At 44.2% G+C, this 27,130-nt stretch overlaps 1 long non-coding RNA gene across 1 annotated transcript; it reads left to right on the forward strand.

Moving 5' to 3' along the window:
• The first annotated feature begins 22,579 nt into the window (after positions 1-22,579).
• On the forward strand, positions 22,580-26,588 carry LOC135057890 (uncharacterized). The gene is made up of 3 exons (XR_010244441.1): positions 22,580-23,491; positions 24,783-25,373; positions 26,500-26,588. It is a non-coding gene; the product is annotated as an uncharacterized LOC135057890 (long non-coding RNA).
• The last annotated feature ends 542 nt before the right edge of the window (positions 26,589-27,130 follow it).

A 27,130-nucleotide genomic window follows, 5' to 3' on the forward strand; every position in this document is an offset into this window, starting at 1 on the left:
CACTGCGCTTGAGACAGGTGCATTCCACCTCCTATATCGTGCTGAATTGTATAGGCTTGAATGGCCTTTTGCTGCTCCTCCAACCTCTGAAGCATATATAGGGTTGAATTCCACCTCGTTACCACTTCTTGCTTCAGATGATGGCAGGGCAGGTTCAGGCGTTTTTGGTGTTGCTCCAGTCTTCTGTATGTGGTGCCTGTACGCCGAAAGTGTCCCGCAATTCTTCTGGCCACCGACAGCATCTCTTGCACGCCCCTGTCGTTTTTTAAAAAATTCTGCACCACCAAATTCAAGGTATGTGCAAAACATGGGACGTGCTGGAATTTGCCCATATTTAATGCACACACAATATTGCTGGCGTTGTCCGATGCCACAAATCCACAGGAGAGTCCAATTGGGGTAAGCCATTCCGCGATGATCTTCCTCAGTTGCCGTAAGAGGTTTTCAGCTGTGTGCGTATTCTGGAAACCGGTGATACAAAGCGTAGCCTGCCTAGGAAAGAGTTGGCGTTTGCGAGATGCTGCTACTGGTGCCGCCGCTGCTGTTCTTGCGGCGGGAGTCCATACATCTACCCAGTGGGCTGTCACAGTCATATAGTCCTGACCCTGCCCTGCTCCACTTGTCCGTGGTTAAGTGGACATTGGGTACAACTGCATTTTTTAGGACACTGGTGAGTCTTTTTCTGACGTCCGTGTACATTCTCGGTATCGCCTGCCTAGAGAAGTGGAACCTAGATGGTATTTGGTAACGGGGGCACACTACCTCAAGAAATTGTCTAGTTCCCTGTGAACTAACGGCGGATACCGGACGCAGGTCTAACACCAACATAGTTGTCAAGGCCTCAGTTATCCGCTTTGCAACAGGATGACTGCTGTGATATTTCATCTTCCTCGCAAAGGACTGTTGGACAGTCAATTGCTTGGTGGAAGTAGTACAAGTGGGCTTACGACTTCCCCTCTGGGATGACCATCGACTCCCAGCAGCAACAACAGCAGCGCCAGCAGCAGTAGGCGTTACACGCAAGGATGCATTGGAGGAATCCCAGGCAGGAGAGGACTCGTCAGAATTGCCAGTGACATGGCCTGCAGGACTATTGGCATTCCTGGGGAAGGAGGAAATTGACACTGAGGGAGTTGGTGGGGTGGTTTGCGTGAGCTTGGTTACAAGAGGAAGGGATTTACTGGTCAGTGGACTGCTTCCGCTGTCGCCCAAAGTTTTTGAACTTGTCACTGACTTATTATGAATGCGCTGCAGGTGACGTATAAGGGAGGATGTTCCGAGGTGGTTAACGTCCTTACCCCTACTTATTACAGCTTGACAAAGGCAACACACGGCTTGACAAATGTTGTCCGCATTTCTGTTGAAATACTTCCACACCGAAGAGCTGATTTTTTTGGTATTTTCACCAGGCATGTCAACGGCCATATTCCTCCCACGGACAACAGGTGTCTCCCCGGGTGCCTGACTTAAACAAACCACCTCACCATCAGAATCCTCCTTGTCAATTTCCTCCCCAGCGCCAGCAACACCCATATCCTCCTCATCCTGGTGTACTTCAACACTGACATCTTCAATCTGACTATCAGGAACTGGACTGCGGGTGCTCCTTCCAGCACTTGCAGGGGGCGTGCAAATGGTGGAAGGCGCATGCTCTTCACGTCCAGTGTTGGGAAGGTCAGGCATCGCAACCGACACAATTGGACTCTCCTTGTGGATTTGTGATTTCGAAGAACGCACAGTTCTTTGCGGTGCTTTTGCCAGCTTGAGTCTTTTCATTTTTCTAGCGAGAGGCTGAGTGCTTCCATCCTCATGTGAAGCTGAACCACTAGCGATGAACATAGGCCAGGGCCTCAGCCGTTCCTTGCCACTCCGTGTGGTAAATGGCATATTGGCAAGTTTACGCTTCTCCTCCGACAATTTTATTTTAGATTTTTGAGTCCTTTTTTTACTGATATTTGGTGTTTTGGATTTTACATGCTCTGTACTATGACATTGGGCATCGGCCTTGGCAGACGACGTTGCTGGCATTTCATCGTCTCGGCCATGACTAGTGGCAGCAGCTTCAGCACGAGGTGGAAGTCGATCTTGATCTTTCCCTAATTTTGGAACCTCAACATTTTTGTTCTCCATATTTTAATAGGCACAACTAAAAGGCACCTCAGGTAAACAATGGAGATGGATGGATACTAGTATACTTATGGATGGACGAGCGACTGCCGACACCGAGGTAGCTACAGCCGTGGACTACCGTACTGTGTCTGCTGCTAATATAGACTGGATGATAATGAGATGAAATCAATATAATATCACTAGTACTGCAGCCGGACAGGTATATATTATGTAATGACGGACCTGCTGGACACTGTCAGCACTGCAGACTCCTTTAGTAAGCTACTAGTATCAAGAAGATAGAAAAAAAAATAAACCACGGGTAGGTGGTATACAATTATGGATGGACGAGCGACTGCCGACACAGAGGTAGCTACAGCCGTGGACTACCGTACTGTGTCTGCTGCTAATATAGACTGGATGATAATGAGATAAAATTAAAATATATATATATATATATCACACTAGTACTGCAGCCGGACAGGTATATATTATGTAATGACGGACCTGCTGGACACTGTCTGTCAGCACTGCAGACTCCTAAAGTAAGCTACTAGTATCAAGAAGATAGAAAAAAAAAAAAAACCACGGGTAGGTGGTATACAATTATGGATGGACGAGCGACTGCCGACACAGAGGTAGCTACAGCCGTGGACTACCGTACTGTGTCTGCTGCTAATATAGACTGGATGATAATTAGATAAAATTAAAATATATATATATATATCACACTAGTACTGCAGCCGGACAGGTATATATTATGTAATGACGGACCTGCTGGACACTGTCTGTCAGCACTGCAGACTCCTAAAGTAAGCTACTAGTATCAAGAAGATAGAAAAAAAAAATAAACCACGGGTAGGTGGTATACAATTATGGATGGACGAGCGACTGCCGACACAGAGGTAGCTACAGCCGTGGACTACCGTACTGTGTCTGCTGCTAATATAGACTGGATGATAATGAGATAAAATTAAAATATATATATATCACACTAGTACTGCAGCCGGACAGGTATATATTATGTAATGACGGACCTGCTGGACACTGTCTGTCAGCACTGCAGACTCCTAAAGTAAGCTACTAGTATCAAGAAGATAGAAAAAAAAAATAAACCACGGGTAGGTGGTATACAATTATGGATGGACGAGCGACTGCCGACACAGAGGTAGCTACAGCCGTGGACTACCGTACTGTGTCTGCTGCTAATATAGACTGGATGATAATGAGATAAAATTAATATATATATATATATATATATATATCACACTAGTACTGCAGCCGGACAGGTATATATTATGTAATGACGGACCTGCTGGACACTGTCTGTCAGCACTGCAGACTCCTAAAGTAAGCTACTAGTATCAAGAAGATAGAAAAAAAAAATAAACCACGGGTAGGTGGTATACAATTATGGATGGACGAGCGACTGCCGACACAGAGGTAGCTACAGCCGTGGACTACCGTACTGTGTCTGCTGCTAATATAGACTGGATGATAATGAGATAAAATTAAAATATATATATATATATATATCACACTAGTACTGCAGCCGGACAGGTATATATTATGTAATGACGGACCTGCTGGACACTGTCTGCAGAATGCGTTTATAAAAACACCACACGACGAGTGTTTAACTTTTTCAGGCAGACAATCACAATATACTGGTGGTCAGCAGACAATCACAATACTGGTGGTCAGTGGTCACTGGTCAGTCACACTGGCAGTGGCACTCTGGCAGCAAAAGTGTGCACTGTACTTAAAATATGTACTCCTGCTATAACTGCTCCCCAGTCTCCCCCACAATTAAGCTGTGTGAGCAGTGAGCACTCAGCAGTCAGATAATGATATACAGTATATGATGCAGCACACTGGGCTGAGCACAGATATGGTATGTGTGACTGTGTCACACTGTGTATCATTTTTTTTCAGGCAGAGAACGGATTCATTAAACTGGTGGCACTGGTCACTGCCACTGGTCACACACTATCAGCAGCAAGTAGTACTCCTCCTATATTATGCTCCCCAAAATTTGTGTCTCTCTCTCTCTAGTACTATTAGTCACTCTAAACGGAGAGGACGCCAGCCACGTCCTCTCCCTATCAATCTCAATGCACGTGTGAAAAATGGCGGCGACGCGTGGCTCCTTATATAGAATCCGAGTCTAGCGATAGAATCCGAGCCTCGCGAGAATCCGACAGCGGGATGATGACGTTCGGGCGCGCTCGGGTTAACCGAGCAAGGCGGGAGGATCCGAGCCTGCTCAGCCCCGTGTAAAAAAAGCTGAAGTTCGGCGGGTTCGGATTCAGAGAAACCGAACCCGCTCATCTCTAATTAAAACATCATCTGCCTCAAGGAGATTGCGTCATCTTGTGACCTACAGGGCTATGCGATACCTAGCCCCGTTCACCGGCTGTCCAGGGTGAACCAGCGTCTCCAAGTTCCGCCTTCCGCCAGCTACCGTAGAGGCCTAGTCAGGCGACTAGTGGGGATTCATCAACACCACACAGGTGTGGTAAGGCAGCGTGTCGGCACATACAGAGCAGAATCGTGGTTCCAAACGCCACGGCAGGTTAGGAGTTTGGTGGTGGCAGCATAAACCCACCCACGGCGCAGTGGGTGGAGTCAGTAACAGGTGGTTACTGATAGTAAGCAGGAATCCCCTATGTGGCCAGGTCCCGTGTGACCTAAATATCCATTCTGTGTACTGGGGACGGGACGCAAAAGCGTTGAGGGCTTTTCGTATGGGACCATCTGGTCACAAACAGTTTCATGTTTTTTTGTTGCGCTTTGATCTTTGAGACCTTGTGTTAATATTGTTGCTGTAGGAAGTGATACCACTACCAGGCAGGCCATGTGGTCCAAATTAACCTATTGTACATGTAGTTTGCCGCCTTTTTGCACATTATTCTGTTGGTATAAACATACTTGCCTACGCTCCCTCATTCTGCAGGAGACTCCCTGAAATAGAAGCAATCTCCCTGACTCCCTGAATAGACCAGCAATCTCCCTGATTGCACCTTAACTCCATTATGCAGCTTTAACATTCTTGGTGTCAGCGTCCGGAGTCCTACCGGTACGCTGGGGCCGCGGGGCTGGCTTCCTTGGCGTTGTGCGGGCAGCGGTGGAGGTGGGCTGCTGCGCCGAATCCGTGGGCAGCAGTAGCGGCGGTGAGGGGGTCCGCTCGTGGCGGCGGGACGCCGCTACAGCGGGTCGCTCTCGCTGAACCGTTGCTTGGAGACCAGGGGCAGTGAGCAATGTGGCTTTGCAAAAAGGTCTGCATTACTGGGCGCCGCCATGTTGGAGACCAAGTTTTAAGCATAGTTCCTGTTTCCTGTTTCTTCCAGCCAATCCAGGGGAAGCTCTCCCTATAAAAGGGGGCTGGTTTAGGACAGGGATGCCAGTGCTTCAAGTTACAACCCTGTTGAAGGTGCTTTAGCCTGTGCTCCCAGGATTCCTGCTGTATCTTGGTTCCTCCTGATCCTGCTTGGTCGGTTCTCTGTTGCTGCTGCAGCCCTGCCGTTTCTTGCCTGCTACTGCCTGTGGAAGCGCTCCTGGAAAACCCGGTCCAGTAAGACTCTTTGGGCACAGTCGGCCCCGGGTCTTCTGCCTCGTCTTTCAAGCCACACTCCACAGATCTCCTTCACCAGCCACGCCTTTGTACCACTGACCACAGCCTGCAGATTATTATCTTCAAGCCTCGTTTTCCAAACCACAGTCCACAGTCCTTGTCTCCAGCCACGTTTTCAACTACCATTCACAGTTCCACAGTTCATCATCTACAGTCTCGTCTTTCAAATCACAGTCCGCAGTTCTTCACCTCCAGCCACGTCTTTAACCATTGTGCTTCAGCCTCAGTTCCCTACCTCAGCCCTGTACATAATAAATACTTTCCATTGACTCTCAAACCCCGCCTACGTTCTTCATTGCTCCGTGTCCCATGCGAAGGAACTATATCCAGCCCCCTCATCTGGTTCATTCACAGCCTGCTACCTCCTCGGGCAAATCTCAGCTGCCGGATCCTCAAACCCTGCCAGACGTGACACTTGGGGGGGAAAAAATAAATCACAGATACATACATTCAAATGGGAACATCAGTGCCATTTCCCTGCATTGGTTATAAGGCACAATGATCCCTATGGCTACATGCATTTTAAATAAAGTTTCTCGTGGCCACTTACAGTATATGCAACCGCTTGTAAAGCACAATACACAAACAAATTCTGAAAAAATATAAGTCTTTTCTTCAACAAGTAGATCTTACTAACTTTGGGACTCATTTACGTTTGGATGTAAGTTATTTTTATGACACACCTCTCAGATGTAGCAGTACACAACCGCGCTTACAGGTGTTACTTTCACATCTCCCTGAAATGCTTTTTCAAAAGTAGGCAAGTATGACTTTCTACCTTATTGGATGTAGGAAACAGAAAGGCACTTTTGTGAGTTGATGACAGCTTATCTAAAAGGACATTACGAGAGAGGAGGTTCTGTCCCACCAAAAGGGAATTCGGAGATATGCAATAAGTGTATTACTGTATGTGAAAGATTCAGCTCTGTATGTGAGTAAAGGATATGACCATCAACAGTGGAATGCGTATTGAAAACTCTGCACAAATTGTTTAACCAGTATTAAAAAAAGCTCAAAGCTTGTAAGTTGTTTGCTGTCCATTCTAAGTTCTGCAGTTTTATAATATAAATGATCACAGTTATTAATACAAGTAAATTATTGAATTGACTTTAGGTGTAAACCACAAAACAATGATGGAGATGTCAGCAGCCAAATAAAGTAAAAGATTAAAAAAAAAATTTAACTTACATGTTTAATGTGTAAACCATTTTAAAATTAGAAATATTATCTGTTCTTCCTCCCGGTAACAAAGGGCAATTTCATGTTAATTCTTCAAACGTGTCTTGAAAATTGTTCCACACCACTGCTTAGCAACTGAGAGAGGCACTACAGCTGTCAGAGACCTGAGGCTGGTTTTCAGCCAGTGGGGCGGTCCTTCTAGAGTTGCTTGTGGCTCCGAGGATACAGCATGGTTTTACTTCGCACAGCAAGCAGCTAGCACAGCAGTACAGCCTCTGCTTCCCTCTATCCTTTATCTGTATTTATATATACCTTGTCATTTCTACAAATCTTAACTATATTGCAACACCTGATGTAGATTTGTGATTACATCGGAAATAGAAGTATGGCAATGTTTATCAGTCTCTTCGACTTGGCAAATATGTCCATTGGGACACCTGAAGTTGGGGCTGTTAATTTTAATGCTCTGCATACTCTTCTTCATGCCATGCTAAAGCACTTAAACATCAAAGATGTAAAAGCTGAAATCCCAGAAGAAGAGAGGAGCTTACATAAACCACCAGTGGGGTTAGTTAAAGTGGAAGAGGGGCAGAATGGCCGGGTAGCAAATGTCTACCATCAGCTAGAGCACAAAGTCCTGGAGATGGAAAGGCAACTGGAGGCATTTAATAAATTGCCTACTGCACAAGACTTTCTGGGAAGAACAAAAGCAGAGTCTGGGGGCACCACTCCTGTGGAAGATATGTGGCAGATGATGCAATTGAAGAAGAAACTTGAGGCCAATGAAGACGGAGTGTCTAAGGTAAAGAAAACCATTTGTGTATAAATATAAAAATTATTTCTCCTAGTGATGAACATATCACTATTTTGATTTTTGTCAAAACTATAACTGTCTGAGACATAGTTATTCCCTTAGATTCATAGATCACTCATATCAGGGCCATTTCTAAGGGCAGACGAGCTATGCAAGTGTACAGGTTGCTCTGATCACTGCTACCACTGGACACCAGAGTGACCCAAATGGGGGCACAGAATGGGCACTGCTGGGGTCCCGGACTGATCAAGACTTGTGGTAACCCTAGCACCAGTCGCCAGCAATACTGCTAATCCTAACTTCAGCCTGGGCTCTTCCAGGCGACTCAGGTGTGGCATGGGCAGTGCTCTATGGTGATGCACTGGCGTAACACAGCCAAACGCTGTCCTGCCCACACCGTTGAGGGTGAGGGAGGTACTGGGAGTTTTGCTCTGCAGTTCTGCCGATAGGTCAGGTAGGTCTTCTGTGGGGGGGGTTGGGGCAACTAATGTGTTTTTTATTTTTATTTTACTGTGGGTGCCTATGTGTTTTATTTTTATTTTTTTACTGTGGGGGCCAATGTGTTTTATTTTTTTTAAATGTGGGGGTAATTGGGTTTGTTTTTTCCTATCTGGCAATTTGTTTTATTTTTTTATTGTCCTGTGGGTTCCAGTGTGCTTTATTATTTTACTGTGGTGGCCATTATGTGAGGGTGCAAAACTGGGCCATGCCCCTTGCCGTGAGGGTCCCATCCTCTATTTTGCAAATGTTAGGAGGTATGCTACATTTTGAAAACACCTAGGGCGACATTTTGACTGTTCGTACTGGGAGCCATATCATCTAGAAACTGCCCATATCAATATCTTGAGGTCCACCAATGGAGCATACGTGCCACAGGTAAATGAACAAACAGATAGTGCTTTATACCACACTTTGATATTCTGCTCATAAAATCAAATAATCTCTTATGCCACTATACTGCTCTATATATGATTTCAGGTTTTTTTGCACATGCGCAGTTGCAAATAATCACTCAACTACGTGACCAAAGGCATTGCTTGCGGATTTTGTGCGACTCAGAATCAGGCCCTATGTAACAAAAAATGTAAATCCAATATTGAACTTGTTAACAGGGTCTTTTTAACTGTGGGGGTGGAAAATAAATTGCTAGCTTTGTAATAAATACTAAACTTTGCAATTGGATTTGATATAATCCTGTGCATTCTTTTACCTGTCTTGATCTGTAACTTGTACAGTATATTCTACCTCTGCTGATCTTGTATAGAAGTATATGCATATATTATAAGCATGTATGAATGCTATGCAGTAATTGTCACTGCGGAAAGGCAGGTAATGGTACTTTCCCGTCACAGTGTTACACTGCTGAGAAGTTTCCCTCTTGCTTCATATGTGCTTCTGGCTGCTTAGAGACCAATCTCTATGAGAGAGTAGATGTCAGAGAGACCCCCAGCACATGAAAGTATGTAATGAAAGAGAATTTAACTTACAGGGAAACTAGATAATAATTTACGAACCGTAGCCTGAAACAATCATTCTGCATGGTTACAAATTGTTATCTCTGTCCCTGGGGGAGAATATATGTCATTCAATGGCACTTCCATAATATGCATTGTATAGCTCATTCTATTACATACTATATAACCATATTGTATAATAAAGCAACTTACTATAGTTGTCTGCTATAGCTTTTTTTAAATGTTACACAAACTCTCTCCTATTTATTAATAAAGATGAAGCAGTTAAATCTGAACTGGCCCATGATGGAATAGTTTTACTTGTGGTATATCTTATCAGGGCCGCAACTAGGGGGACTAAGGGGGCACATGCCTCGGGTGCCAGATTTGAGGGGGCTTTGAGACCTCCATCCAGCTCCTCCAGCCAGCTGCTTCAACCTCCCCCCGGCCGGTCCTGTACTCGGGGTCAGTGGAAGATCCATAGGGAGGCTGTCGCATGCTGCAGCACAGAGTACCTGCAAGCACTTTGTCCTCAGATATATAAAACACCAGATATATAAAAGGTGCACTGTGCTATCCCCTACACTTAAGTCTCTTCTCTGGTGGGAAGAGTCGAGCGACCAGGCAATGCTGACAGGGACTGGGGAGCTGTGTGTTCTGACGAGAGCACCCGATCCAGGAATCCAATCCTGGGCTGCGCTCAGCTGGGTGTGCATGCTTGCTCATACCGACACCAGCATTATCTAGCAACAGGGGCGGGGCCACCAGAGGGCGCATGAAACTGGTAAGTATATGTTTAGTTTAATTGCCATTCCAAATTTGAGCTGGCTCTCTCCTTCACCCCTCTCTCTCTCATCTCTCCCTCTCCTCTATGCACCTTAAGATGTATAAGGCATACTTGCCTACCCTCCTGGAATGGCCGGGAGGCTCTTGAAAATTGGGTGGCCCTCCCGGCCCCCCGGAAAGGTGGGCAAGCCTCCCGCTTTCCCTGCAGCCCCTCCACACCCCTCCTTGGCCGCCCGCAGCAGAGAACAAGTGGGCGGTCCGAGAGGATCAGATGACGCGATTCGCACTGAATCGCGTCATCATAGCTCTGCTCCCCGCTATACAGTGCCTATTTTCTCGGCACTGCATAGCGGGGGGTGGAGCCATTATGACGCGATCCTGATGCCACGCCCCCGGACTACCCACTTTCCTATCGGCCACGCCCCCGGACAGCAGACATTGCCTCTTGTCACGCCACCGGAACCGCCTATCTTGCTGCTGGCCACACCCCCATACACCCAAAATGCTGCCACCTCCCGGAAGAGGAGGCAGCAAAGTTGGCAAGTGTGGTATAAGGGATACTAATGTGTGGCATAATGTGCTATAAAGGGCATTACTACTGGAAACTGGCATAGTCTGAAGATCCTTTCCAGCCTAAGGTGTGCTGTGATTTCTATAGCAATCACCACGTCTTGTTTTCAGTCCTGCAATTGAATAGGAAAACCCTGCAGCTGTGGGAATTTTTCCGGTCTGCAAATGAATCTCCCCCTTAGAGCTATGTGTGTAAATGCTAGGAGCTTGTGAGATAATGGGCCTAATTCAGGTTCATAGGCGTGCGCAGGACATTTTATTAGGGGGTGCACGATTAGAAGAGCATGTTTAGCACAGCCTATTGGGCATGTCTTACACCACCTAATGGGCGTGTCTAGCACCACCTATCAGGCGTATAATATAGAGCACAGGTTCTCAAACTCGGTCCTCAGGACCCCACACAGTGCATGTTTTCCAGGTCTCCTCACAGAATCACAAGAGAGATAATTATCTCCACTTGTGGACCTTTTAAAATGTGTCAGTGAGTAATGAGTACACCTGTGCACCTGCTGGGTTACCTGCAAAACATGCACTGAGGACCGAGTTTGAGTACCACTGATATAGAGAATTGATGCACAGATATCTATCTATCTATCTATCTATCTATCTATCTATCTATCTATCTATCTATCTATCTATCTATCTATCTATCTATCTATCAAATCTGTTTAATATATGTTAAATTTGTATATTTTATTACCATAGATTATATCCTAATCTCTCAAAATATATATTGATATTGAATTTGAACTTGTCCTCCTCCAAGAGGAACGCTGTATTCTGTGGCGTTGGCACATGATGAGGAGAGAGAGAGCGTGGGTGGGAGCATGAGCGTGCATGCACGCGGCATGACATCATCACGACACGTCCCACAGGTTAGAGGAACTGGGAGTAGGATTACGTCAGTGATGCTGCACCATACAAATGAATGACAACCAGAGTGAGCGGAGGGGGTGGCGGGCGCAATGGGCGGGAGGACAGAAATTAGCACACTTGGCGATCTCCGATATTGCAGTAGCAGGTGTGAGGGGGTGACAGACATTAGGGGGTGCCTGTGCGCACCAGGCACCCCCCATGCGCACGCCTATGTTCAGGTTGGATTGCGGAATGCAATCCAACCGCAAAAAATACGAAAAAGATGTGGGCGCATGCACAGCGACCGTTCTGCACATGTGCCGGCATTTTCTGCGGGGAAGGAGGGTGCAGGAAATGTGATTGCCTCTGCCTGTCAATCAGGCAGAGGCGGTTGCGGGACAGGGAGGGCGGCAACATTCTGTTTCCAGGGCAGAGACGGGTTTTTTGGGGGGAACGTGATCGCGGCGGCTGCGTGACATCACATGCAGTAACCGCGATCGGAAACATGGCGGCGGGCCTGCTGTGGCCGCAAGCTAAGCTGCGTCGGCAGGAGGCAACCTTAATTTCTGCTAACAAGCTGAAATTGCGATGCGATCGCAATTTCTGCTTGTTGAAGGGGGGGAGGCGGCAGTCAGCATGCTGGGTGGCCTTGCCCTGCGATAGGCGGCCCCCAGCATGCGAACAGAAGTATTGCAAATTCTGCTAATTAGCAGAATTTGCAATCCTTACTGAATTAGGCCAAAAATTCAAGAACTAATTGCAATAGTGACAAGAGATGATTTGGTTATTGTGGATATTATGGAATCTTGGTGCAATGTAAAACATGAATGGGACATAGCTATTACCAGGTTTCACTTTATTTAGAAAAGAAAGATTGGAGGAAAGGAAACGTGGCAGCAATTTATGTGAAAAAGAGAATTAATGCTGCTTTACTACAAAATATTGACAAAGAAACTAAGGCCCTTTGGGTGACCATAAAAATGTAGGAGAAGAACATTGGCCCTCATTCCGAGTTGTTCGCTCGCTGCTAATTTTAGCAGAATTGCTAATAGGCTAAAATCTGGCAGTTCTGCGCATGCGTATGCATCTCAGGGCGCACGCGCTAAGCAAATTTACACAAAACTATGCTATTTTACTCACAGGCGAACAAAGCTTTTCAATCGCTCTGCTGATTGACAGGAAGTGGGTGTTTCTGGGCGGAAACTGGCTGTTTTCAGGGAGTGTGCTAAAAAACGCAGGCGTGCCAGGAAAAAACGCAGGAGTGACTGGAGAAACGGAGGAGTGGCTGGTCGGATGCTGGGCGTGTTTGTGACGTCAAACCAGGAACTAAACGGACTGAGGTGATCGCAACCTAGGAGTAGGTCTGGAGCTACTCAGAAACTGCAAGGAAATTGCTTTCGTTAGCAATTCTGCTAATATTAGCAGAATTGCTAATCTTTCGTTAGCAATTCTGCTATGCTAAGATACACTCCCAGAGGGCGGCAGCTTTGTGTTTGCATTTCTGCTAAAAGTAGCTAGCGAGCGAACAACTCGGAATGAGGGCCATTATTCTTACTGGGCTGATCTATAGGCCCCCAGGGGGAAAAACTGGACAGGAAACTGTTGCAGGACATCACTAAAAATAGCTTTAAAAGGGGAGATACTAGTCATGAGTAGAGAAGTCATGAGTGGGGAAGTAAAAAAAAAAAAAAAAGATCTCTATCCCAGGAACTCCCAGGGTATACCTAATACTGAGTTGGGCAATGAAAATATAAAACTTTCAAGCTCCCTCCCTCTTCCCCCTCATAGGCAAATGCAGGGATGAAGGGGGATGGAGAGGGGGGGTTATCGATTGTCCGGTACACACCCTCCTCTTGCCCAGCGCCTCAGATTATGACAGCAATAGCAAAAGTATATAATACGATTACTAAAGCTGCTGCCAAATCATGCAGTTTAAGGGACAGAGCTGCAGCAAATATCCAGTGTAGCAGCTTCTTCTACCAAGTTTGCAGTTTCTGTGAATCTGAGCTCTCAGTCAGTCCACTGGACCAGAAAGTAGCTGCCAGGAAGAAGAGACAGGAACCTTGCCATGAGGTGGAAGAATGTGTGCTTGGAAAGTGCAGTTCTGTTTCCTACTGGTTCTATTATGTTTGTGTATTTATTTATTTATGTATTTATCATGGGATATTTAACCTTTTACTGACCACTTATTTTATTTATATTAATTATGTTTTACACAGCCTATACTATAAACCATCTATAGGATTAAATATTAATACTGTACTCCATAGAGTATCCAGTGTATAAAAAGACTAATGTGTATATTAATGTCCAGGGTCGGTACTAGGTTCTTCTACTTCTCCCCCAGACTCTCATGCTTGCTCAAATGTTCTGCAAAGTGGGAGACTGTGGATTGCATTTGGAAACCCCCCTCTATTTGCAGGCTCCAATCCTGGGATTCCCTAGTCATGGGAGACTTTAATCTACCTGACGTAAACTGGGAGTGCTCTTTTGCATGTTCTACAAGGAAAAGGAAGCCAGTGTTGTTTACAAAACAGGTATCAACTAGTGTGAATGCTAAAAAGATGGCCTTTAGGAAATATAAGCAGTCTTAAAAATAATGAAGAGGAGTATATTGTCAGGCGGAAGGCACAAGCGGAAGAGAAAATGGCCCAGTCAGTAGGTCAAGGAGACAAAACTTATTTTTAGTTATACAGTATAAGTAAGGGAAAGGAGATACGCAGACGGAGGGATAATAAGACTTAAAACAGTGAGTGAGAGTCTGGTCGAAGGAGACAAGGCAATAGCAGATCATTTAAATAATTATTTTTGCTCAGTATTCACTCTAGATAGTGAGGGGAAGGGGCTACATTTAAGTTGTAAGAACATTCATAAAAATTTGTTATATACAAGTACATTCAGGGCCGTCTTTTCGTATGGGCTCAATGGGCTCTTGCCCAAGGGCCCTAGGAGTAAAAGGGCCCTAGGCTGATAGCTGAGGGTCCCCTCTTTCCAGGGGTACCAGATTTTTGAAAATCGGCCCTGGGGAACCGGAGATATCCGACTTCAAAGCAGTGGTCCCCATCCAAGCCTGTTAATTATTCTTCCCAGCCAGATATCTAGGGTTCTGTCTGACTTACAGTTTTTCTGAGGTACTCTCCAAAAGCTGGGACTCTCCCCTTTCAGTGGACACTGACCGCTTGTCTCTAGTATGCCCAGAACCAGAGATATCAGCCTTCAAGCAGTTGGTCTCTGCTCCAGCTCCACACGCCTGGTATGCAGTTTTATATTTTTGTTGGTGGATTGTTCTGGCTCCTGAAGTCTGATCCCCAAGTCCCCAGTACCTCCTGAAAGGTGGCACTCTCTCGTTTTTTTTATCCCATTAAAGCTAAGAAATCTAATTCCAGGAACTGGAGTTATCTGCAGTAAAGCAAGCTGCCCTAACTCCCAGAAATGATAAATATTAAGCCCTCTCCACTAATCACCCCTCCCCTGTGTATTAAACACCCCCCTACCACCCTGGAAGCCATGTACCAGGGCCCCTTCATTCAGCACAATGTCCCCTTCTACAGTTTAGTGTTCTCCTTCCCGCCCCATTTGTGCAGTAAAGGAGAAATTAGCAGAAATTATTTCTCCAGGTCCTACATGATGAGCAAAAGATAGAACCCCCCTACCCCCCGCGGAACATCAAAGCTGCCGCTGACAGCACCCCCCACCCCTACCGCTGATGGGTGAGTAGAGGGGCCCCAGTGCATTGCTGTGCCCAGGGGCCTACACTGCTGTTAAGACAGCTCTGAGTACATTTACAGAGGAGAAGATCCTAACAGAACTCTCAAAACTGAAAGTGGATAAATCAGTGGGGCCAGATGGGATACATCCAAAGATACTAAAAGAGCTTAATAAGATGCTGGTAACACCAATAACAGAAATATTTAACCAGTCTCTAGCTACAGGAGTAATTCCGTCTGACACCAGGGATCAACATTAGTTCCGATGCGTCTGCAATTATATTGCGAACGCATCGGGAGGCAGCCTCACACATGCTGGGTGGCCTTGCCCTGTGCTGGGTGGCCCCTAGCATGTGCAGAGATGAATTCAGATCTGGCTGCGTAGGCAGCCCTCTGCGTTTATCTCTGAATAACCCCCAGTATCCATTGAATTTAGTATTGCCAGGTGCAGTTAATCCACTAGTTATCTGTCCAAGCACACATAAAACGTCAATAACGGTGACAATATAGTGGAATAGATTGAGCTGATATCGATCATTATAGCATTCTCTGTTCCATAGTGATTATTAATTATAGGAGAGAGCAGTGTATCACATTCAGCTCGGTTGTGCCATGCTGTGTGCCGAATAATGTAAATACATTTATAGCATATTATATACCATAATAGAAATGAGATTAGTTACGCAGTACAGCGCTGTAATATGTCCAAACCCTTCTACCTGCCACTGTCTTAATTGAACAGACAGTGGATAAGAACGGGAGTGACAGAAACAAAGGTAGAGGTGTGAGGGAAACCATTCCATTAACCAATGTTAGGTGATCCCTGGTATACTGTGCATTACAAGGATTAGATGTGTCATAGAAAAGTGCGTCCCCACACCTAGAAAATACCTGTAATCAGTGGTGAATTTCCCATTAGCCACATGAGACACGTGCCTGGGGGTGGCACTTGTTTGGGGGCGGCACTTGGATGCTTGTGATGGTACTGTCAGCCTGCAAAATATTGCCACTGTACTGTACCATATGCCATCTTGAATGGACTGTAAATGGGTAGGACATGCACGTACTACCCCTATAAGCTGTCCTTCTTAGTAAATATGTATACATTCAGTAATTTAAAAAATAATGTCATAGTGGCTTTTTATTAGGCTATTAATTGGCTATTATCAAATGAAAGCTTATAAACAATGAAAATTATAAACTTAAACAAGTGGGGGGCAACCGTTACTGTTGGGCCTAGGGACGCCTTTACCCCTAAATCCGCCCCTGCCTGTAAGAGGGTGTGAGTGGAGGGTCCTGTGTCCTTCTGCTGTGCGGTCTCTCCCTGTAATGGAGAGACCTGTAGAGCTGAATAGAAGGAACATTACACCGTGCCTGGGCTTGATCACCTAGGTGATCTCGGCATTGTGTAGCGGGGGCGAGGCTGCAATAACACGGTCACGTGAACATGCCCCCTATTTGGTATTACGTCCCCCAACACACCCCTATGTTGCGCCATCCCCCCCCATCATCCCCTGCTGGCCCACTCCCGGAGGGGGGAGATAGAATGTTGGCAAGTGTGTACTGCACTAATAGATTTATTACTAAGCAGTGCAACATGTACCACTGCCAAGGATCACTGCTATCGCCACTACAAAATGTGTGTGTGTGAGTGGCAGTGTGTGTCTCTCGCCTGGGGTTTAGTTATAGCACTACATAAACTTGCAGCTTTTTAACTGTAATCTGCTGTATACCAGTTGTACTGTAAGTTGTGACTGTATAATACTAGAATTGTTTATTTTTTATATTTATTATTTATAGAAACATACAAACTCCACACAAATCAAATCAAACCCACACCCCATAGCCTCTTACTAGTGTCATAGTGGTATTGTCTTTTCACCAGTATGACTAATTTACAGTAGTGTTTAGGCTGTGTGCTTATCTTTGTTTTGTATATTGCGTAATGTAGTGGGTCAGTGGTATGCTAGTGCAACATATTCAGGGCTGTGTCTGTGTATCTATGACTGCATAATATTATTCTGTATTCTTTGGTGGATGGATACACTCCTCAAGTGGATGGCCACACCCACTCAGCAACTGGCTACGCCCCCTCAGCAGGCTCCAGCTGCTGCATTTCCCTGGTGGGCCCTTCATGCCCCAGTCCAACACTGTGTAAGCTCCCATGAGCAGGACCGTCTCAACTTTATATGTGCTTCTACTCATCTACTCGTATTTCCTGTGTTTAATGTAAATGTACACTCTGTTTTCCCTTCTGTCTAGCACTCTGGAGTATTATCATGTACTATAAATAAACGAATGACAATAATAAAAACTATAATAATAAGGCTATCAAATTGTAATATATTTTCCAGCAGAGAGCTATCGTATATACTTTGACCATATACATGCTTCTGACCAGTCTGGTGTTGTGCGAAATCGCACAGCGGCCGGTTATCGAATGATTGCGCATGCATATGGATCGGCACGAGGCCAAACTGCGAAAAAATCCTGCATCTTTTATCATCGCTATGCGAACGCACACTGATTGACAGGAAGTGGGAATTTGGGAGTGGTAACTGTCCGTTTTCTGGGAGTGTCAGGAAAAATGCTCAGCCTGTTTTTTTCGCACTGTAGGAGTAAGCCCTGGGCTACACACAGACTGCACAGAATGGAAAAATCATTCGATGATGAGTAAAATGCGAATGGATTTGCAGATGTCCGCTGTCTGGTGTCAGGTCTGAATGAGGCCCTGTATTGTGTTTTTTGTACCTATGTATTAAGGTACTTTTGCACTCAATCCTCCAGTGGAGACAATGTGGGATTGCAGCAGAAACATGGGCCCTCATTCCGAGTTGATCGCTAAGAGTCATCGCATCGCAAATGTCCGAAATGTAAGTATCTGCGCATGCGCAAATGCGTGATTACGCATGCGCGAAGACATACGTACGACAACTGTGCAAAATTACTTTGGACAAAAAAAGCCGTAACTGCCAAACGAAAACAAGGAGTGGCGTGGGCGTGGCGGAGGCGAGACTTCGCAATGCTCCGACATGGGCGTGAAAGTGGGCGTACTGTGTGGGAGTATGCAACTTGCAATGGGCGTGTTTTTCGCACATAAACTTTGTCGCTGTTAAAACTAACATAGGAAACCGTAGCAACATTCACGCAGCAGCAGAGTAGGTCTGCAGTTACTCTACATTTGCGAAGTACTGGTACAAGTGTGTATGCAGTAATTAGCAGTTAATTGGAGAGCACATTCATCTGATGTTCAATTACTTGTTAATTACTGAGCCCATGAAAGTTACCAACCAGCAATTGACTGAACACACATTACATGTTTATTCTACTCACATATTAATCTCACACACTGTTAAATAAGGTTGTTATTTGTGTTTAACTTGGTGTGTAAGCATTGTGCAGAAATGTTTGAATGTGTGTTAGACTACTAAATACAAACAAGTTACATTTTTATTTAAAGTTAGATAATTCTGCAACATTCTGATCAATTAACCAACACCCACATAATGCCGCATACACTATGATTTATTTTTCAAAGTCACAATAATATAGGTTTTTAACATCTGTCAATGTTTTCAATGATGTCATGTTGTCCAAAGATATTTTATCAAGTTGTCGTGTCTGTTTTATTAATATGGACATTAAAGTGTGGTGCAAAACATACCTTTTTTTTTTATTCAAAAAAAATTTGAAGGAGAATTAGCAGATTGGTCACCAAGTGTCTATATGTTGACATAATATTTTTGTAAGTAAGATTTTGCTAATGCATTACCTTCAAGAAATTGCACACATTTTGAAATTATATTTTTTATTTCAGAAATAATATGATCCAACATTTAAACATGGCTCCACATGAGTCTCACAGGCAGAGATAGACCAAGCACCAAGCAGATGGCACTGACAAAAATTATATTGCAGAACTCAGTACTCTGCAAATTTCTGCTTCTGACAAAAGTATCTTATAAATTCATAAATTCAACATATTTCACACCCTGCCACACAAAAATGTGACACAAACTGAGAAATAATTAGTATCCACCACACAAACACAACAATACACAGCACACTAGTGAGAGGAAGATGGCTCTGTTGTTTTTTAAAAGAAACTCACAGGCTACAATTCCTCCAAACAGAAAAAAAGACATTTCACTAAGAGGGAGTGATCCATTCTGGCCACACAAGCCAAGTCCAAAATAACATAGAGGCAACTACAAAAACATGGGTGCTGCCCATCTGGAGAGACATCACTTTCTTCTTTTTGGCCCCGCCTGAGGCTGATCTTCTTTGCTTGGTCTGCGGAGTGACCTTCGTTGGGCCTGCCCAGTGTCCTGTTCTTCCTGGGCAGGGGCAGGGGAGGGAGCCGATGTGGTTGGCTCTCTGCCACTGTGGGCAAGGGAGACAGCGATGGCCTGGAGCCCTTGCAAGATGTTAGTTGCAAGGCTTTGGTTTGAGGAGGCCAGTTGTTCTTGGGCCTGCCTGATCTCTGCCAGACTTTGGCAGAGTTGAGCAACACCTTGCTCAACACAGGTTCGGATCTCAGTGAGCCGGACAGTTATCTGGCTTACCTCCCGGATGACCCCGTCTTGAAATGTGTTTAGGCTCTCACCATACCTAGCAATTTCAAGCAGGATCTCCGGGATAGCAGAGGGTTGGGTGGGGGGGCCAGTAGGAACCTGCATAGGTGGGTTTTGTTGGCCCACACTGGCAGACCCACTAGGTCCCTCCACCTCAGCCTCAACCACATAACCGGCCTGTGACTCAAACTGTTCACCCCCCTGTGCTGTGTTTTGTGGCAAGCAAATAGAAGAATGTGTGGGGGAAAAGTTGGAGTCAAAATTAGTTTAAGATTATTAATACAGTTCAAATTTCAGACAAATACATGTGTAAACTTACCTTCCAAGTCATGTCCCGTCACAATCTCAGGCAGGTCCGTGTCCATATGAGACACCCCTTGGCCCTCCTCATAACTCACACAGGCCATCGCCATCTCCTCCAAGTCAGTATACTCCACAGCGACAGGTGGTCCCCCCCCTGTTGCCCTTGAGGCATTCCACTCCGCAGCCCTCTTTGCCTTCAGGCGGGATTTGAAGTCGGCCCACCTACATAAATATTGTGAAAGAGGGAAAAAGTTGAGTCTTCTTATTGTTCAAAGTAAATATCTAGCACACATGTTCTGCTTGTGTTTGCTAGACATAACATGACATGTAACTACATTTTTTAGGCAACTTAGCACAGAAAAAGGATTGTCAAGATGCACTTACCGTCGTCTCACTTCCTGTGATGTTCTGACGACAGAGCCAACTTCATTCACAGATTTTGTGATGTCTCTCCAGATGCGTTCTTTGGAAGCAGCCCCCATGTTTTTGGGGCCCCTATGTATTTTGGACATGGCCTGCGTGACCAAGACACGCAACTCCCTCTTAGTGAATGCAGGCTGTCTTTTTTTCCGTCTGGAGGTAGCCTGTGAGGTTTCTTCAGGTTGGTCATCTCCATCTTCCTCCTCACTAGCAGCTTCTGTCTGCTGTGTTTGTGTGGCTAAAGTCAATTCTCCCTCAGTTTGCTCACTATGTGTGTGTGGCAGGGTATCCACACTCAATTCTTGAGGTTCAGAAGCAGAAATTTGCAGAGTACTAGGTCCTGCATTAACCTCCGCAGAGGCGTATTCTAACAAGCGCCTTTGACACTCTATCCGTTGTTTCTGCAATGCCATCTGCTGCTCTGCAATGCGGTCTATCTCTGCTGCGATTTGCTCACGAGAAGCCATGTTTGTGATGACGTGTGTACGCCGAGGTGTGTGCGCTTATATACCTACGTGCGACTCGTTAATTCACACAGGTGTACACTTATTCTGTTGAATGATTGCACTGCTTATTTAAGGGCCTACTGTGCATGCTGTAAGTGTTGGTAGTTTGGCGTTTGAGTTGTTGGCTTGTGCGGGAAGGTGATAGTGGAATTGGCAGAGTGAGTAATTGTCAAGCATACCTTTGTCCTTTTCTTTGCGTTTTGAATATAGACAGTCATTTTTTGTGTGTATTTTCGTTTGTGAGTATTCTGTTTTTTTTTAAATTTTTTTGTGTTTGCAAGTTTTTGTAATACATTTTAATGTTTTAATTTTTATAACACATATATATTTTGCAAGTCCATTTGTGAAAATATTCCCGTGCTTCTTTGTTTTGACTGTCATTAGTGTTCTCTTGTAGGAATCTACTTTTTGGTGAGCAAAACCAATTTTGACTTCATTTTTGGGTGTGGTCCACAAAAACAAGACTTTATTTCTTTAGGAGCAGGTAAGTGTCGTTGGCCTGTGTTGGAGTTTGTTTGTTGGAAGTGTCTGTATGCTGTTTTTGACTGTCATTTGTGTTCTCTTGTAGGTTTTTTTTTTTTGGTGAGAAAAACCAATTTTGTCTTTATTTTTGGGTGTGGTCCACAAAAACAAGACTTTATTTCTTTAGGAGCAGGTAAGTGTCGTTGGCCTGTGTTGGTGCTTGTTTGTGTTTTTTTATTTTTTTTATTTTTTGTGTAAAGTTTGCTAAACAAAGTGTTTGGGGTTTCCAGGATTGATCTGCAAAGTAGTGTTTGTCTTTCCTGGACTAGGTACTAAATTTCTTATTATTTTTTTTTATTTTTTTTCTAAAGATTTTTTGCATTAATATATGTTTTTTATATCCAAATATTAAATTTAGTTTTATTGGCTTTTTATTTTTGCATTTTTGACATGAATTCAACACAGAAAAAATGTACGCTCCTGCAGTAAGTTGACACCACAATTGTAAAAACAGTTATTGTGTAAAATTTTGGAAAACTTTGTTTTTTTTTTAATTGACATTTCTTAACATTCTCTCCAAAAAGTGTGTGATGTCAATACATATTGCGGCAGAAGCCCTACCTCCCCAACCCACGCCAGCACTCCCACCCCAACCGCCAGCCCCACAACCGGCTCCTCATCAACCAAGGCAACGGAGGCGTGCTAGGCCACCAATTTTCAGAACCCGTGTCATACTTTTTGGGATGCCAGATGATGTGGTGGTGCGTAGATACCGGCTGCCACCACATCTAATCCTAGACACTCTCTCCATAATAGAGAGTGATCTGGAGTCTGAAATTCGGTATCCTACAGCAATACCACCATTGACACAATTCCTTGCAGTGTTACATTTTTTGGCCACAGGATCATTCCAGCATGTTGTTGGAGACCTGGTTGGCATGTCGCAGGGCCAGTTCAGTAAGGTCCTGCGACGTGTCTGCCAGGCTTTCATCAAGCGTGTTAAGCAATTTATTGCTATGCCTTTGGATGTTGGTGCCCTAGATGTGGTGAAGCGGCAATTTGCGGAAGGTGGTAGTCGCTTCCCACATGTTATTGGGGTTGTGGTTGGCACACATGTTGCTATTCAGCCACCAAGACATAATGAAGAAATTTATAGAAACAGGAAACTGTTTCATTCTCTGAATGTAATGGTTGTTTGTGGGCCATCCCTCCAGATCCTTTCCCTGAACGCAAAGTTTACAGGAAGTTCCCATGATGCGTATGTCATTAGACAATCAGGGATATGGCAGAGATTAAGATCAAGTCAACGACCAGACATGTGGTTATTGGGTGAGTTGTTGCTCAAATATTTTAGTTACAAACTTACAAAAATATATGAAAATTGTGAACTAAAATTTTGCTTTTATTCCAACAGGAGACCGTGGATATCCTTGCACCCCCTGGCTCATGACTCCTTACCGTAATCCCAGGCCAGGACCACAGATGGCATTTAACTCCGCGCTTACTGCCACTAGGCAGCTGGTGGAGCGCACAATTGGTGTCCTGAAAGGGCGCTTTCGTGTGCTCCACCGCACGGGTGGCGACATCATGTATTCGCCGGAGATGGCAAGTAAAATAGTGGTCCTGTGCGCAATACTCCATAATATCGCGGTAAGGAGTAGTGTCGAGCTTCCTCAGGCAGAGGAATTGCCTGATGAGGAGCCAGGGGTTGTGCCACGCTTCGGTGGGGGGAGTGTGACACGGAGGGGGAGCCAAGTGAGGGCAAGAATTGTAGCAGAACATTTCAGGTATAGTGTTTTTAACATTTATATTTGCACAAATAATACAACCCAGTATGCTTATGTATTTTTAAACATGATTGCATTTAGTATGTTCTTGTAAAGTGATTGGGTAATGCTGTTGTTGTGTTTGAATGGTTTTTTCTTTTTAAACACAAAAAACAAAAACACGTTAAGCTGACAATGTTTATGTAATAATTTAAATACTGTAATGATAATAAATAGTGTCCTTATTTATTTTATATCCTCAAATACTGATTATGTAAACAAACACACAAACAAATGATCCTCAATGTTTGACACTTTGTGACTGTCCAGCTGAATGATCACACGACCTGTGGTGAGTACACAGATATGTTTAGTAATTTTCAGTAAAGTCTGTGTCTCTGTGTGTTTATTCTAATAGTTTCTAACAAACATTTTTGCTTATGCTAATGCGAATTTCCGCTCGTGCAAAATAACACTCTGCTCTTCACAGCATTGCAAAGATCAATAAAGTTATTAGAAATGACATATTTTTGGCCAATCACATGCTAACAGACACTATAAATATATGCCCAAATAAGGAAAACGCCATTGCCATGATGCGTGCAGCACCGTTCTCCAGGCGGGAGCTCCGCGTGCTGGTAGCGGTGATGGACCGCCGCGTAGGCCGCGTTGGGCGCTTCATCCCCAATCGGGTGAAGCGCGAGGCCTACGCGGAGGTCCGCCGCCTGCTGCGGACTCGCGTCCGCAGCAGGCGGACAATCATCCAGCTCGAGAGGCGATGGAGTGATCTCCGCAGGCGGACTCCAGATTTGTTGGCGGAGATCCGCCAGCAAATCCGTGCTCTCCATACCCGAAGTAAGTTACATTACATAAGATTTTTTGCTTAAAATGTGATAATGCTTCATCTTCCCAATTTTTAGCAAAAGGTTTTTTGTAAACCATTGTGCAAAACCATGTGCACTGCAGGGGAAGCATATGTAACATGTGCAGAGTGAGTCAGATTTGGGTGGGGTGTGTTAAAGCATCTCAATAATTTGCTGTGTTAAAATTAAACAGCCTGTATTTTCCATGGCCATAATTGAAAAAGTCCACCAAATCTAACTCTCTCTGCACATGTTATATATGCAACCCCTGCAGAGCACATGCTTTTGGACAATTGCAAACTACATTCCAGCTGTAATCCCCTTTGAATTACCTACATTTTACAGTAAGTGGTAGGCTAATTGCAACCTTCAGTCTCCTTTTTAGGAAATTAGGTCAGTGTGTGTGGTTAGGGGAAACAGTACTGACTGTAGTAAAGTGACACGAAACAAGTGCATGTTTCCAAGAAATAAGAAGCAGCCAGGAAACTGGTCCAAAATACTTGATAAGTGCTGGCTATATAATAAGGGCCCTTGAATAGTAATCTGGTGATGTTGCCTAGACAAATCACTATGACTCAATGGACTAGATTAAGGAATGAGCTTCAAAGTTAAAGTTTGGCTTCATTTTGTTTGCTATGGCCAACATGAAGAGGATCTTAACATGTTTGATTTTCTATTTTAAATTTAAAAAAAAAAACATGTAACATAACATTTATATTTAAAAATCAATACTATGTAATTTTGCATGATTAAAAAATGTGGACAATATTTTCATTCTAGGACAACAACAACGGCACAACTCCCCACCCCCTTCCCCTTCCCACTCCCCCTCCCCTTCTCACTCCCCCTCCCCTTCTCACTCCCCCTCCCCTTCTCACTCCCCCTCCCCTTCTCACTCCCCCTCCCCTTCACACTCCCCCTCAGCTTTCCAGTCCCCCTCATCTTCACAGTCCCCCTCAGCTTCCCAGTCCCCCTCAGCTTCCCTGGCCCACTCCACTTTCCATTCCCCTTCTCACCACACCTCGCCATCTCTTTCTGGGACCCCTTCTCCTCCTTCCCATACCCCTTCTCCTTCCACTTCGACATCCCCATCTGAACCCCCCTCACCCTCTATTGCTTTAAATTTCTCTCCGCCCCCCTCGCCCTCTCAATCAGACCCCCCCTCTGAAATTGCGGCACTAATCCAGCCTCCTTCCCCCATCCAGCCTCCTGCCCCAATCCCTCCTCCTTCCCCAATCCCTCCTCCTTCCCCAATCCCTCATCCTTCCCCCATCCAGCCGCCTTCCCCCATCCAGGCAACATCCCCACCAAGTGAATGGGCAGAGGAAGCCCCTGCAGAACATTCCGGGAGTCTGGATGTTTCCGAGGAAAGTAAGTTTATTTAAATTTTATACAATAAGATTACCCACTTACACTTACAATGCCAAAACATGCAGTGTTGTACTGTTTGAATTCTTGGACCCTGGAAAAATATTTTAACATTTCATCATGGTGTACATGTTGCCTTTACATATTTGTGAGTGTCATTATATGTACAGTGTGTATGTGTGCAATGTTTTGTGTGTCCACTCTAGGTTGACACTCATTAGGTAGCCAGGGTTGCCAGGAGAACAGGGTTTATATGTGTTACTTTTTCTGGGAAACAGTTAGACCTGAGTGGAGTTTAGTATGTTTGCCTTTTACACTTGGGCCTGTGTAGTCTGAAAATTTACACTTAAAAATCACATGCTTCACTTTGTTATGCAGCCTAATGACACACTGTTTTTTTGTGTGAAAGTTACATTCTCAAAATTAATAAGTGTTCGAGTCAAACATGTTTGCACTTATTTAGTAAGGGCAGCTTTCATGGAGTGTGGGAATGCTATGATATGTTGGCCTTCTGAAGATGTGGATATGCAGTGTGATGATGCAGGACCAACCCACTAAAAATAAAAAACAAATAAAACAACAAATGGGAATGAATGCCAACATGGTGTCACATTGACGAAGATGGTAGTTATCTTTAACATGGGATGTCGGACATAGCAACCAATAAGATTATACTTAAAAAATTGGGATCCACTTCTACAATATAATAATCATATTTTTGCTTGATTGCTATGGGCAACGTTCCATCTTAAATATAACTCACATAGTAGTAAATGTAACACATGGTCTGGAACACTTTAAAATCTGATTAAAAGGCTGAGCAGGCTTGTGTGTTCTGCTAATGATTGTACCATAAAACAGGCAGGATGTAGTAACTTTGACATTAAAGCAGGCCTGTCCAAACTGCGGCACTCCAACTGTTGAGAAACTACACATCCCAGCATGCCCTGACACAGCTTTGCCATTCCCTGACCACAAAACTGTGTAAAGGCATGCTGGTATATGTAGTTTCACAACAGCTGGAGTCCAGCAGTTTGGACATGCCAGCATTTAAGTGTGCTTTGCGCCTTGCTTGGCTAATAAGTAATGTAATTAAGTTATTAATGTTTGTGTTGCATCTTAATTTCAGATGTTGCAGTTGGAGATCCCACAAGTTTTTCAGGGATACTTTACACCATGCGCCAACACCTGCAAGGAATGATGGATTGTGTGGACCATTTGCAAAAATTTGCATGACTTTTATTCTTTGATTTAAAAAATAAAATAAAAATTAACAAATACAAAAATAAAAAAGTTGATTAAAGTTAACCGGGTGTTGTGTTTATTAATGCAAAAAAGGATCAGCAGATTGGCAGGCAGAATTTGTTTTGTACAAAAAATTACACACATCTAACGTTACATTTTTACCAAAAAAAAAAAGGAGATTATTGTGTTAAGAAACATGTAAACACCTTCATTCACAAACAACACCTTTAAAAATTAAAAAAGTGAAATAAAAAAAAAAAAAAATTACACTTTGACATGTTGATGGCCAATTATGGCAACAAAGTGTTAATTTTTTTTTATTCTCAGACTTAATTGTTTTGGAACATTATCAATCATTACACTAATTGGGTTCGTAATTGAAAAGGGCTTGTGGTCTTTAAAAGGAAAGGTGTCATTGCACTTAATAGGCCAAAAAAACATTTTTGTGCGTTTTACCTTAAAAGTGTGCATTTTTACGCAAAACTTTGTAAATATACTCAAACTTAGTATTTTTA

This window comes from Pseudophryne corroboree, chromosome 3 (genome assembly GCF_028390025.1).
Source record: "Pseudophryne corroboree isolate aPseCor3 chromosome 3, aPseCor3.hap2, whole genome shotgun sequence".
In the NCBI taxonomy this organism is placed as follows: Eukaryota; Metazoa; Chordata; class Amphibia; order Anura; family Myobatrachidae; genus Pseudophryne; species Pseudophryne corroboree.